Genomic DNA, 12037 nt, shown 5'->3' on the forward strand with positions numbered 1-12037 from the left:
CATCTTTTTATGTCTATATGCACAAAAAAATTTGGTCTTAGTATGGGTAGTAATTGATTCATTTCTTGTACTCCCTCCGTCTATAAAAGAATGTCGGAGATTTGTCTAAATTCAGATGTATCTATACGTACACAAGAGTGTCTTGATACATCTAAATTTAGAAAAACTTGCGACATACTTATATGGACAAAGGTAGTAGTATTTAGCCCAAATGTCAATGTATCCATCACCGTGTTTCAAATAAACTTTATACAGTAGGTTTTGTCAGATAAAATTATCATTTACTGCATGCTCTAGTTCATTTAAGTTGGATGTCTATTTCCCACGAGATGTGGAACATATACAGAACTCTATATAACATGCTAGCGAGTAGCGAATAGTAATTTACATATTACTGTTCCTCATAGCCCAAATGGTAATATGAAAGTTCTTTTGGTTCTTACTAATTGAATCAAGGTGGATTATTATGTGCATGTTTACGTTGCGACCTTTAAAAATTTACGCTCTATCCTAACTGGCTCACTACGAATGCCACAGTTTATGGTTTGAAGTTCAGTACGAGGTATGTAAAACCGTGGGCCTTAAAAAAAATCTATTGCCATGTCTATTGGAAAAACAATACATTTCTATTTGTAAGATCTTCTCTTTTCTGTTTGTTTCTGATCGTCTGTCCTATTCTCCAATCCAAATTTTCTGTTAAGACCCAATGCCCTTGATTTCCTTGCTTGGTGTTTTATCCGATAATTTATCATAACATCATTATTTAAGCATGTTACAAATTATTATGCCCCTCAAGATTTATTTATCTTGTGAGAATGAATTTCATGAATTTCTCATTAATTATTTTGGTTGTCAATGTTATTGGCCCTTGGATTAGAATTTTTCGCAAAAAGGACCACCTCCATGAGTGAATTATCAAAAAGGATCACCTCCGAGTGAAATTGAAAAAAATGACCACCTGCACCGTGGCGGCAAGCTTGACAAGCGACACGTGGCACCTGCCGCCACAGCCTGTGGCGGCAAGCTCCCCCAAGAGACACGTGGCACCTGCCGCCACGGGCTGTGGCGGCACGTACTATTCACCCACAACATGTGAACAGTGTCTGCCGCCATGGGTGGTGGCGGCAGGTGCCATGTGTCGCTTCTCGGTGCGTGAACAGTACGTACCGCCACAGGTTGTGGTGGCATGTACCACGTGTTGCTTGGGGGAGCTTGCCGCCACAGCGTAGGTGATCTTTTTTTTTTGTCAATTTCACTTGGAAGTGGTCTTTTTTAACAATTCACTCGTGAAGGTGGTCTTTTTTGCCAAAAATTCCTTGGATTAGAGTCGGTATAATGTTTCTTTTCCAATTTGTGATAAGCTTATCTATAGTAAATATTTTTCTAGAATACACCTCACATGCATACCATAGAACAAGTTTACAATTCTGACGTGCGGCTTATTCACAAGAAAAAAAAATGTTGACATGCGGCTATCTTTGATCTTTAGTAAATACTAGCAAAAGTGCCCGTGCGTTGCACCGGGTCCGGGTAAGAAAGTACCTAAACAAACCATCTGTATTGATAATTCTCCTCTTTAGCACCATTGTCGATGATGGTCTTATTTTTTCCTATTTATAATAATAGTAGATTGCAAAGTATCTCAGGGCTCCTTTGATTTAAAGGATAGGAAAAGCATAGGAATAGGAAAGGTATAAGATTGGAATGACATGTCTAATTGAATCCTATAGGAAGATGAAGTTTGTTTGATTGTAGCAAAGGAATTTTTCCATGAGGTATGAGCTAATGCTTTTTTCCTATAGGAATTACACTACAAGATTCCTATAGGATTTTTTCCTATAGGATATGTTCCTATGAATCAAACAACATGTATAGGAAATTTTCCCATAGGAATCAAATCCTACACAATTCTTATGCAAATCCTTTGAATCAAAGGAGCCCTCACTATACCAACTTGTAAAACCACCCCTGTGATGATGGTGGGCAACATTCTTAAATTTTGTTAAAGATAAATTCAAATGAACTGTTTACAAATAATATTCTTCCAACGGTTTCAAAATTTTGTAATATATATCCCCGCGGCCATTGATCCGGTTTCCCCCATGTTGCGCGGCAAGGCGGGCGACCCTCGGGACTGCTACCGCATGCAACATCTCTGGTCATGCCACGGCGGATTGAGCAACTCTAGTCGCAACGTCCTCCTCTTTTGCTCTTACCCTTCTTCTTCCTGATGGTTTCCGGTTGTATTACGGCGTGTTGTGAATATCTCCCACGTGACGTACACGGATGTGCTGGGCTAATTAGATGATCGGCCGTATAATATATATAGTTTTTGTGTGTTGCAATGGGAGAGAAAGAATAAACATTTCGATAGAAATATATGGAAATTAATTTTTTCTCCAAAGTTGATCAACCCGTGTAACCACTGTAGTTAACATTTCCGTTGTAATGTTTAGTTTTTATTTCATATGCTCTTTTTATTTACTTAATCAACTATTTTAGACATGTGTCTTATTTTAAGTGTAATATTATATTATATTTTTATATTCTTGTCTCTTCCTCTTACTCCCTCCATTTTTATTTACTTGCATTCTGGTTTTATTCAAAGTTAAATTTTATTATATTTTTATGTGTAGAAATAATTGTGTCGTAATCCGCCGGCATGAATACATTAACGTTGTGTCCCATTATAGGCCGGCGCAAGGCAGAAACAAACTTTCCAGCATAAACATCCATTTTTATGCAATTATTTCAAAACAGAGAAAATGTTTAACTTTTGTAGTATTATATCAGATTTACCGGTCAGAAGGTGTGATTTGTCTCATTAAGTACTGAGTTCATTTAAAAAATGTGAAACGGTGAAAACTAAGGCATTATAAATCTTGTGTAGGATGTGACCAGATTGGAGAGTGGGCAGGTCGTGCGTTTTTAGCTCAACTCAGGGAGTCGTGGCGTCTTTTACTTGCTCACTTCCGATCCCCCACCACCAGGATAGGACGCGAGCAGCCCGCCGAGCGCCTTCGGCCTTCTCCCTCCTTCCTCGCTGCGATTCCTCCCCTCGCTCGTTTCTTCCTGTACGCGTTGCGCAAGCAATTGGTTGGATCTACTGGCGCCACTCAATATGCCTCTTCCCCCACCTCTGTCGCTGACCTTCAGCCGCTCTGCCTCTCTTTCCCCATTCCTCAAGCTCTGAGATCAGCTTGGCTGCATTTCATCAATTTCATCACGGTTCCCACTTCTAAGCTTCTGCCGCTCTGCCTCTCTTTCCCCATTCCTCAAGCTCTGAGATCAGCTTGCCTGCAATTTCATCACGGTTCCACTTCTAAGTATTGTTTAGAAGTTTATTTTTCTCTTTTGAGGACCATTCTCCAGGTTGATATTTTGGGACAACTCGCTAATAATCGAGGAAATTTGTGAGCATATAAACCGGCAAAAGTCAGCATTAGCGAGCGATGTGGGACTAAAATATCAATGCATCATCTAGATTTTCTTTATCTTACTGGTCGGCGGGCGAGATGTAGGCCCATGGGCCAATTTACTGGTACGACCAGTTTCGTGGTACCATCAATGGAGGAAAAGAATTCGTGGGAGGAAACAGACGCGCGCGGTCTGGAGCGTCTCCGCCCTTGCAGCCGCCGCCGACACGGGCGCGGGCGTTCGTTCGGTTTGCTTGCCCCTGCAGACGACGCGCGGGCGTTGCTTCGTTCCTTTGCTTGGGATCGGGAAAAGAAAGAGAACAAAGGAACGAAGCGGTACGTGGTATTGTCACCGGAAAAAAAGCCTATACGTTGCTACAGTTGAACAAATTTGGATTTAGACATGTGAATTGAAAAAAAAAATTTAGAGTTGCACAAACAAATTAATGAGTGCAACATCAAAGACATCAGCCCTTAAATATTATTATTACCTCTATACTTTGAAATATAAGATGTTTTGGTAGGCTATTTTAGCTGAACAAAACTTTTTATATTTAGTAGCGGATTGTTTGTATCTTTATTTAGAGAAAAAACTTTGAGCAACTTGTCATGTACTCCCTTCCGTCCTTTTTAATTAACTCGAATTTAGTACAAAGTTATACTAAATCCGTGTCAACTAAAAGAAATCGGAGGGAGTAGTATTGTATATTGTATCGAATACATATTTTTAGAAATTTGCCATATAATATTGTATATTGTATGGAATAAATATTTTGAGGAACATACATTGATCAAACTACTGGATTCTTATTTCACATCTCAGACAACACGAATAGAGAAGTAAATGATTTTTGTTGTCCTTGTTGTTTGTATATTTCTGGGGGGAAATCTTTGAGAAATATTACGTGTGCTTATTTACTTGCAACGTGTCTTCTATAGCTCTTGCCAAGTTCATGGAGATTCAAATATATATCAGAATCAAATCTAACACGAGTTTTGAATAGCTGACCAAATTGTAACAGTCAATCATCAACATAGTTCTTCTATCTATTATCACGCCTAGTGCTCCTATTCTCTACCATGCTTTCAATTTTTCTCCAATGCTGCTAACGAAGGCTATTTTCTGACCACATCCACACCTAGTCGCTGAACAGGATGAACCTCAGCATATTGTCGAACATGCCCTTCTAGATCTGCTGTTAGCTGTTTGTAAACATAAAGCTTCACCAGCCAAAAGGACCCAAGAGAGCCAGGCCAAGCGATATACAAAATAAATCCATGTCAGACATCTGTATATACGCTCGATGCAAGGGAAAGAAAATTCCCAAATCGCTTTTCTTCATCCTCCACCGATTTACTACTCACATCCATTATCCAGCTAATTTTGTTCGAAAGCAAAAGTCGATGATAGTTAGCTAATTCTGGGTAGGCCAAATCGCCGAGCTGCATTTGTCAATCCACTGCCCGCCGCAGGAGGTCTATAGCAGTTGAGCAGGGGCGCGGCGGCCGGCCGAGAAGCCGGGAGGAGCGGCCGAGAACCACACTGAGCAGGGAGCCCCAGTCACGTCCCACACAGAGCAGTTCCGCACCCACGCTCAGGCCAAAGGCCGAGCTCCTCTGCCTCGTCGTACACGCGCGCGTCAGCCATAGATAAAGGAGGGTTTCGGGGAGGCGGAGGAGGGGAGGTCGCGGGCGTCGGGGTCCTGGCCGGAGGCGGTCTGAGAGGGCCTAGCCGGCGGCGGGAGTCGCGCAGTTGGAGCGCTGTCCGGCGGCGCGATGTGCGCGGCGAAGGCCTGGCCGGCGGCGCTCGGGCAGAGCAGTTCTTCTCTGCTTGGCTTCGGCTAGAAGAGCCAAAAAGCAGAATAGGAAACGAATCGGTACGTGGCACAATGTGTTATATGCGATTTGGTGGGAGGGCAAAACGGTCCAAAATATTGTTGGACGAAAAATCTGGCAGAAACCTTAGCTCCTTTATTATTAGGTATAGATTTTAGAAGGGTTTAATTGTAAAAAAAGTAATTGTGTTAGCTGTCCGACACTTTTTTCGGATTGGAGGGAGTAGGTCTTTTAAGGCTTTACTTAGACATGATCAGTTGCGGATCTACATGTAGCCTTAGGGGTGCACAGAACACCAGGTAGATATAAATTTATTTGTAAAATTGCGATTGTTTTATCATGTGTGTACACTAAAAAATATGATTTTCATCATGTGTGCAGCACCCTGGAAAACATGACAATATATTTAGAGAGTTATCTCTAAACAAGGCTCTTGGTATGAGCTAGAAGTTGCCTAGCTGTGTTCAATGCGGAGCCTGCCTACTCCCAATGGTCAAAGAAAATAATTGAGATGGTCGTAATGCTGACTAAGTTCCCAACGACTTTTGCACAGTTTTGACGAAAACTGAACGCACAAAGTCCACTACCACTACTTTTCCAAGGTTTTGATCCGACACGCATGCATGCCGAGCTGTATGTACACCCACAGGCCATCGGCTACCAGCACGCGTATATAAATGGAGTATCCCGGTGTAGTGCAGGCATCAGATTCACAGGCATGGCTTCCTCCAGAACCTTGGCCGTGATCCTGTGCGTGATCCTGGCCTTGCTCGCGTTCGTCGCGCAGGACGCGCTCGCCGCCAGAGTCCTCGGTAATTCTCGCTCTATCTTTCTTCTTGGCTTCACTGTTATTAATTCTGGCCTGATCACTGATGAGGTATGCAAACTGCTGGGGTGCAGATGATGCTCCGTACAGTGGTGGCTGGAACCCCGGTCCCGGTGGTACTTACCCGACTTATCCTTAGCAGCAGGCTGGACGAGGCTACTTGAAGCGTATATGGATAGGGAGGAGCGAGCATGAATAATTTAGTTTCTGAGCACCGGCTGATTAATTTGAAACTATGTTTCTTGTTAAGATTTATTGTTAAGAGCTTTTTTCTAAGAATATGTATTCAACTATGTTGTTATTAAATATTATGATATTTTTTTTAATTTTTTTATAATTGTTTCATCCTTCCTTGGTACTTTTGAACTTTGCAATAAGAACATGCCAGCAGTGTGCATCATTTTGATGCATAGACCGGGGCGATGCGCTCATTTCAGAAAAAGTAATCCTTCCTTGATTAATTTATAAGTTGGACTAAACCTTATGAGGAGAGGAGAGACAATAATATGGGTACGCTGTGTTGTGCAAGCAGTAACTATATAGTAAAACAAATAAAAGCAGTTACATCTGACTCAGTTCTTCACTCTAGAAATGCAAATCCATCACACACACTAATTGAAAATTGCAAACTTGACATCACGAACTAATTGTTCTCCGTATATAACATCACAAATTTATAAACTGCTCCAACAAACTAATTCACTCTAGAAAATTTGATAAAGTTGGTTGCAGCACTATTGGATGATCTCACCAATGTTGAGACAATCTAACTTGATTAGAACAATTGATTTTTGGCCAATGTTAATTGCAACAGTGAAATCAGTCCAACTTATTGCATAGGCAGAATCAGCCCCCTAACAGCGAGGGATTAAAAATAAGGTCAAAACAACATCGACATCCTGCTCGAGAATGATTGCATAAGTTAGTCAAGTCCTTGGGGCCTATTGTAGATTTGTAGACAATCAAACATGGAGTGTTCGTCCCCCCCCCCCCCCCCCCCAAATACATCAAACCAAACTAGAGGCATCTATTTCGCCTAAGCTGCTTGAGACATGCTGCCAGTTTCGGTCATTCATGCAGGTAACCAAACATGTCCTCATTGTTTGTGGTTAACTTTCACTACACGTAAATGAACTTTCACTATGAATAGTGAAGTTGCCAATATAATATATTTATTTTCATGTGCGCGACATACTATTTTACGAACTCTTTTTTTCTGAAGTACTAGTCGCGTGTGCTGGTGAGGTCCGCTGCTAGTGTGTTTTTTCGCATTTAAAAAAAAGTTAGGACCATTGCCCAGTTGTTCACGTGATTTTACGCAAAACACCCTAAAAACTAAAACAAAGCAATCAAATCCATGTCATCTCCCTGTAGCATTGATGAGATGAGATTGCCAGTAGGATGCCATCGGAGGAGGCGTCAGCCATGGCGGAGCACGACATCGGAGCATGTTGTTGGTGGAGGCGGAGCAGGGCGCCTGATGTGCTCACTGTCATTGGAGAGGAGGCAGTCACCGTCGCCGAAGAGGAGGTGTTCGCTGGAGGTGGTGCTTGTCTTTAGGGAGAAGGGGGAGAAGTGGAAGAGGAGAAGAGGAGAAGGTTGAAAAGGATGAGAGGAAAAGGTGGAAAACTGGAAGAAAAGGAGAGGTGGAGAAGTGAAATAGTAGGAGGAGAAAAGGTGGAGACGAGGAAGATGAGGTTGGGATAACCTGGAGAAGGGTATATGAGGAGGGAAAATTTTGAAATGAGAGAGAGATTTTTTTGGAATTTTCTAGATTTAAAATTTTTTTGCGCTAAAATCTAAAACCTAAAAAACTCGGTTTTCCTTTTCGAGTTTTCAGAATCTAAAAAATCGCTAAACAGCCAAAAGCCATTGAAATCAGATGTAAAATGTTGCGTGGATGCATTTTCATATAAAAATGATTTTTATCGGAGATCGTATGCACCCAGAAATACCGTTTTTCCGAAACATGACACTATTATGCATAATATATCAAAATTCATATTTGTTAATTTTCCTTAAAACCAGATGACATAACACATCGCCAACTAGATGAAATAACACATCACCATCTATAAAGTGTTATTTTCTGAATTTTCTATCATTTTATTTTATCTTTTAAAAAGCTAAAAAGCCGATATCGATGGAGGGGTTCAAATCCTGGGATTTTGGGCATCCTACAACTAAGCTGATTGTAGCAGCATGTCCAAAATATATTTGTAGCAGGCTGGCAAAGGCGCACGCGACCGGTATGAAGATAGTGTCCCTATTAGTATGCGTTGTGGGTAATTTCTGGATCGGTGTACAGCCGGGTTCTACATATTAGTCGTGCGCGCTGCTCTCCGCTTATGCTACACATACCTGTCTCGTTCGCGTTGTTTGCTGGCGAATACTAATACCGGTCGCGTACGTTTAAATTAGTGTGCTACGTTTAGACTAGTGCGCTGCCAATTAGCGTCAATTCCTACTAGTGTACTTAGGGAGCGTTTGGGCCGATCTTGTTGGTTAGGCCCATTCTCCCTTCATCCCCTAAGGGCTGCTGCCATTCTTCAATGCCGCGCGCGAAAAACTATATAAACCGATCAGGTTGGCATGTACCGCGCGCTTTAGGTGCTTTCATTTTTTTTCATTTTTTCTCTCTCTTTTTCTTTTTTCTTTTCTTTAAACTTTAAAATTTTAAAAGAACTGAAAATTAAAAATGCACATATTTTCAAACAATGTTCATATTTTTCAAAATGCACATATTTAAAATTGTTTAAATTACAAGAAATCAAACTATGAAAAAATGTTCAAATATAAAATTTTCATATTTTGAAAAATGTGCAGATTTAAATTTTTTAAATTTCAATTTTTTTTCAAAAATGTTCATTCTCAAAAAAAGTTCAAGTTAGAAAATGTTCAAAACAAGAAGATGCGAATATAAAAATTGTTTAAATATAAAGAATATTCAAATTTGGAAATTGTTCAAATTCAAAACTTATTGGAATTCAAAAAAAACAAATTCTGAAATATTCTAATTTGAAAATTGTTCATATTTAAAAATTATTCAAATTCAAAAATAACAGAAAAGAAAAAGGAAAGGAAAAAAGGAGAAAGGTAAAAAAAAAGAAACTAGGCCGCCCAACACCCACCACCTTTGGGTGTGCGGTGGTCAGTTTGTGCCAACCAGGTCGGCGTGATGGACCTCCCTCCCCACCCCCACAGATGTTGCTCCGCATCTGCTCCACACATACACACCCATGAGTTCAGTTGTCCAGTCCTATTCACCCCACCTCCAATTCTATGTGGCTCCAACAAGCCACACTTCTTAATCCTAAACCAGGAGAAACTGCAGCGGTCTGCGGTTTGCGGCAATAGTGAAGTTGCACCCCTACCGCCCTACACCGGCGAGCCCATGCCTCCTCCCCTCGCACGTACCTGTACGGGTAGAGCAGGACGCCCTTAATCTTCTCAGTTTTGAAGACGGGGCGGTCGTCGACGACGGCGCCGCTCTCGTCGGTCTCGGGGCCTTTCCTCAGCAGGTCGGCTTGTATCTCGCCCTCACTATCCCCTCCCTTCCCCATTCTTGGACTATGGATGTCATCCACGGCCCACAAAACAAAACAAGTCAAATGTTTAAAACATTTTTTTATAGATAGAGGGAATATATTAATATCAAAAGATACCAATTACACCCAGCCTCTGCAACAACGCCCCACCCTAGTGGCAGTACGGATGCACACATCCAAAAAAGAATAAAGAAAACTAAGAAATAAAAGTCCCGCTACAACATTCCAGACCTAGCAACAACAATACAACCACCACTGTGACAACAACTGATATACAGACTCTCCAAAAGCACGCCTCCAATAAGGGAACAGTGCACTAGCGCCGTCGTCGCCCGACCAAAGGTTTTAGGTTTTCACCCTGAAGATAGTCCCGACACTCAAAACAATGCCTCCAACAAGGTCATTTTCAGGCACAACCAGTTAAGGCCAGACCTTGGGTTTTCACCCTGAGATGTAAGACTCTGAACTTCACATATACTGCTGCCCCCACATGCATACCACTGCTGCGAAGTGCGGAACGCCAAGCAAATCCCTCAGCATCACGGAGACTCGAACCTCCTTTAGCCAGTTCACCAATCCGGCCTTCATGATATTCCTACTTCTGACTTCACCATGGACCAAAAAGTCACCTGATATCAACATAGAATAGAGCTTCGCGCCACTCCCTCCGAAACCAAACGGTCAGAATAAAAAAATGGGTGTGCGCGACCGAATACCACCCGATCCAGCAAACTCCAGGCAAAAGATGCACTTTTCCATTCGCCGGTGGATCTTTCCGGAACTCATCTCTCCAGCCAGATCAAGGCAAACTGACCTCCGGTAGATCTTCATCTTCGGTTGCGAGAAACCCGAGGACCGCCACAAAAAACAAAGCAAGACCAGCAGCCCTCACGCCGCCAGTCCCTCCTGCCGGATCACCAGGGAAGAGGACGGCGGCGCGGATCATGCGTACCACCGTCGAACCGTCACCGGGGGCGGAGGCCGCGACCGGTTCACCGAATCCTCCATGGCTACCGACGGAGAGCATCAGGCCCCGACCAAGTAGTCGTGTCGCCCGGCTTCCTCCACCGGTGCTTCATCACCTCCCATGGAACGCCACCGCGGAAACCCTCTCCTCCCTCGTCGTTCGACGGAAGGGGCACCGCGACCGCCACCGGGACCGGGTCTGGGGCCGGGGCTGGGGGCGGGGCCAGGGCTGGAGCTGGGGCCAAGGTTAGCGCCGGGGCCGGGGTCGAGGCCGGAAGCAGTGGCGGCTGAGGTGCGGCGGTCCGGGGGCGGCTGCTCGGGGCGGGGCGGGCGGATCCTCCGCCGCTGCCCGGGAGGCAGCGGCAGAGGAGGAGGCGGCGGCTAGGTCAGAGGGCTCCCGTCCCGGGAGGAAAACCTAAAAAAAACAAATATATTGCATAGGCTTTCCATGTTCTGTTATAGTATAATAGCCAACCAGGCCTCTTAGTTCGAACTTTTGGCTGAGATTATTCATATGCAACGAGTGGCAAAATGTGGGGATGTGGGGAGATGTTGTTGGAGATATGCCCAAAAGGCAATAATAAAAGTGGTTATTATATATCTTTATGTTTATGATGAATATTTATATACCATGCTATAATTGTATTAACCAAAACATTAATACATGTGTGATATGTAAACAACAATGAGTCCCTAGTATGCCTCTTAACTAGCTTGTTGATTAATGGATGTTTAGTTTCATAATCATGAACATTGGATGTTATTAATAACAAGGTTATATCATTGTATGAATGATGTAATGGACACACCCAATTAAGCGTAGCATAAGATCACGTCATTAAGTTATTTGCTATAAGCTTTCGATACATAGTTACCTAGTCCTTATGACCATGAGATCATATAAATCACTTATACCAGAAAGGTACTTTGATTACATCAAACACCACTGCGTAAATGGGTGGTTATAAAGGTGGGATTAAGTATCCGGAAAGTATGAGTTGAGGCATATGGATCAACAGTGGGATTTGTCCATCCCGATGATGGATAGATATACTCTGGGCCCTCTCGGTGGAATGTCGTCTAATATCTTGCAAGCATATGAATAAGTTCATAAGAGACCACATACCACGGTACGAGTAAAGAGTACTTGTCAGGAGACGAGGTTGAACAAGGTATAGAGTGATACCGATGATCAAACCTCGGACAAGTAAAATATCGCGTGACAAAGGGAATTGGTATCGTATGTGAATGGTTCATTTGATCACTAAGTCATCGTTGAATATGTGGGAGCCATTATGGATCTCCAGATCCCGCTATTGGTTATTGGTCGGAGAGAGTAATCAACCATGTCCACATAGTTCGCGAACCGTAGGGTGACACACTTAAGGTTTGATGTTGTAATAGTAGAACTTGAATATGGAATGGAGTTCGAAGTATTGTTCGAA

The 12037-nt window shown here is 42.7% G+C and overlaps 1 long non-coding RNA gene across 1 annotated transcript; it reads left to right on the forward strand.

The window, feature by feature from the left end:
* Nucleotides 1-5731: 5731 nt before the first annotated feature.
* LOC127338951 (uncharacterized) lies at nucleotides 5732-6402 on the forward strand. The gene is made up of 2 exons (XR_007874553.1): nucleotides 5732-6064; nucleotides 6153-6402. It is a non-coding gene; the product is annotated as an uncharacterized lncRNA (long non-coding RNA).
* Nucleotides 6403-12037: the final 5635 nt, after the last annotated feature.

This window comes from Lolium perenne, chromosome 3, assembly GCF_019359855.2.
Source record: "Lolium perenne isolate Kyuss_39 chromosome 3, Kyuss_2.0, whole genome shotgun sequence".
Taxonomy (NCBI): domain Eukaryota; kingdom Viridiplantae; phylum Streptophyta; class Magnoliopsida; order Poales; family Poaceae; genus Lolium; species Lolium perenne.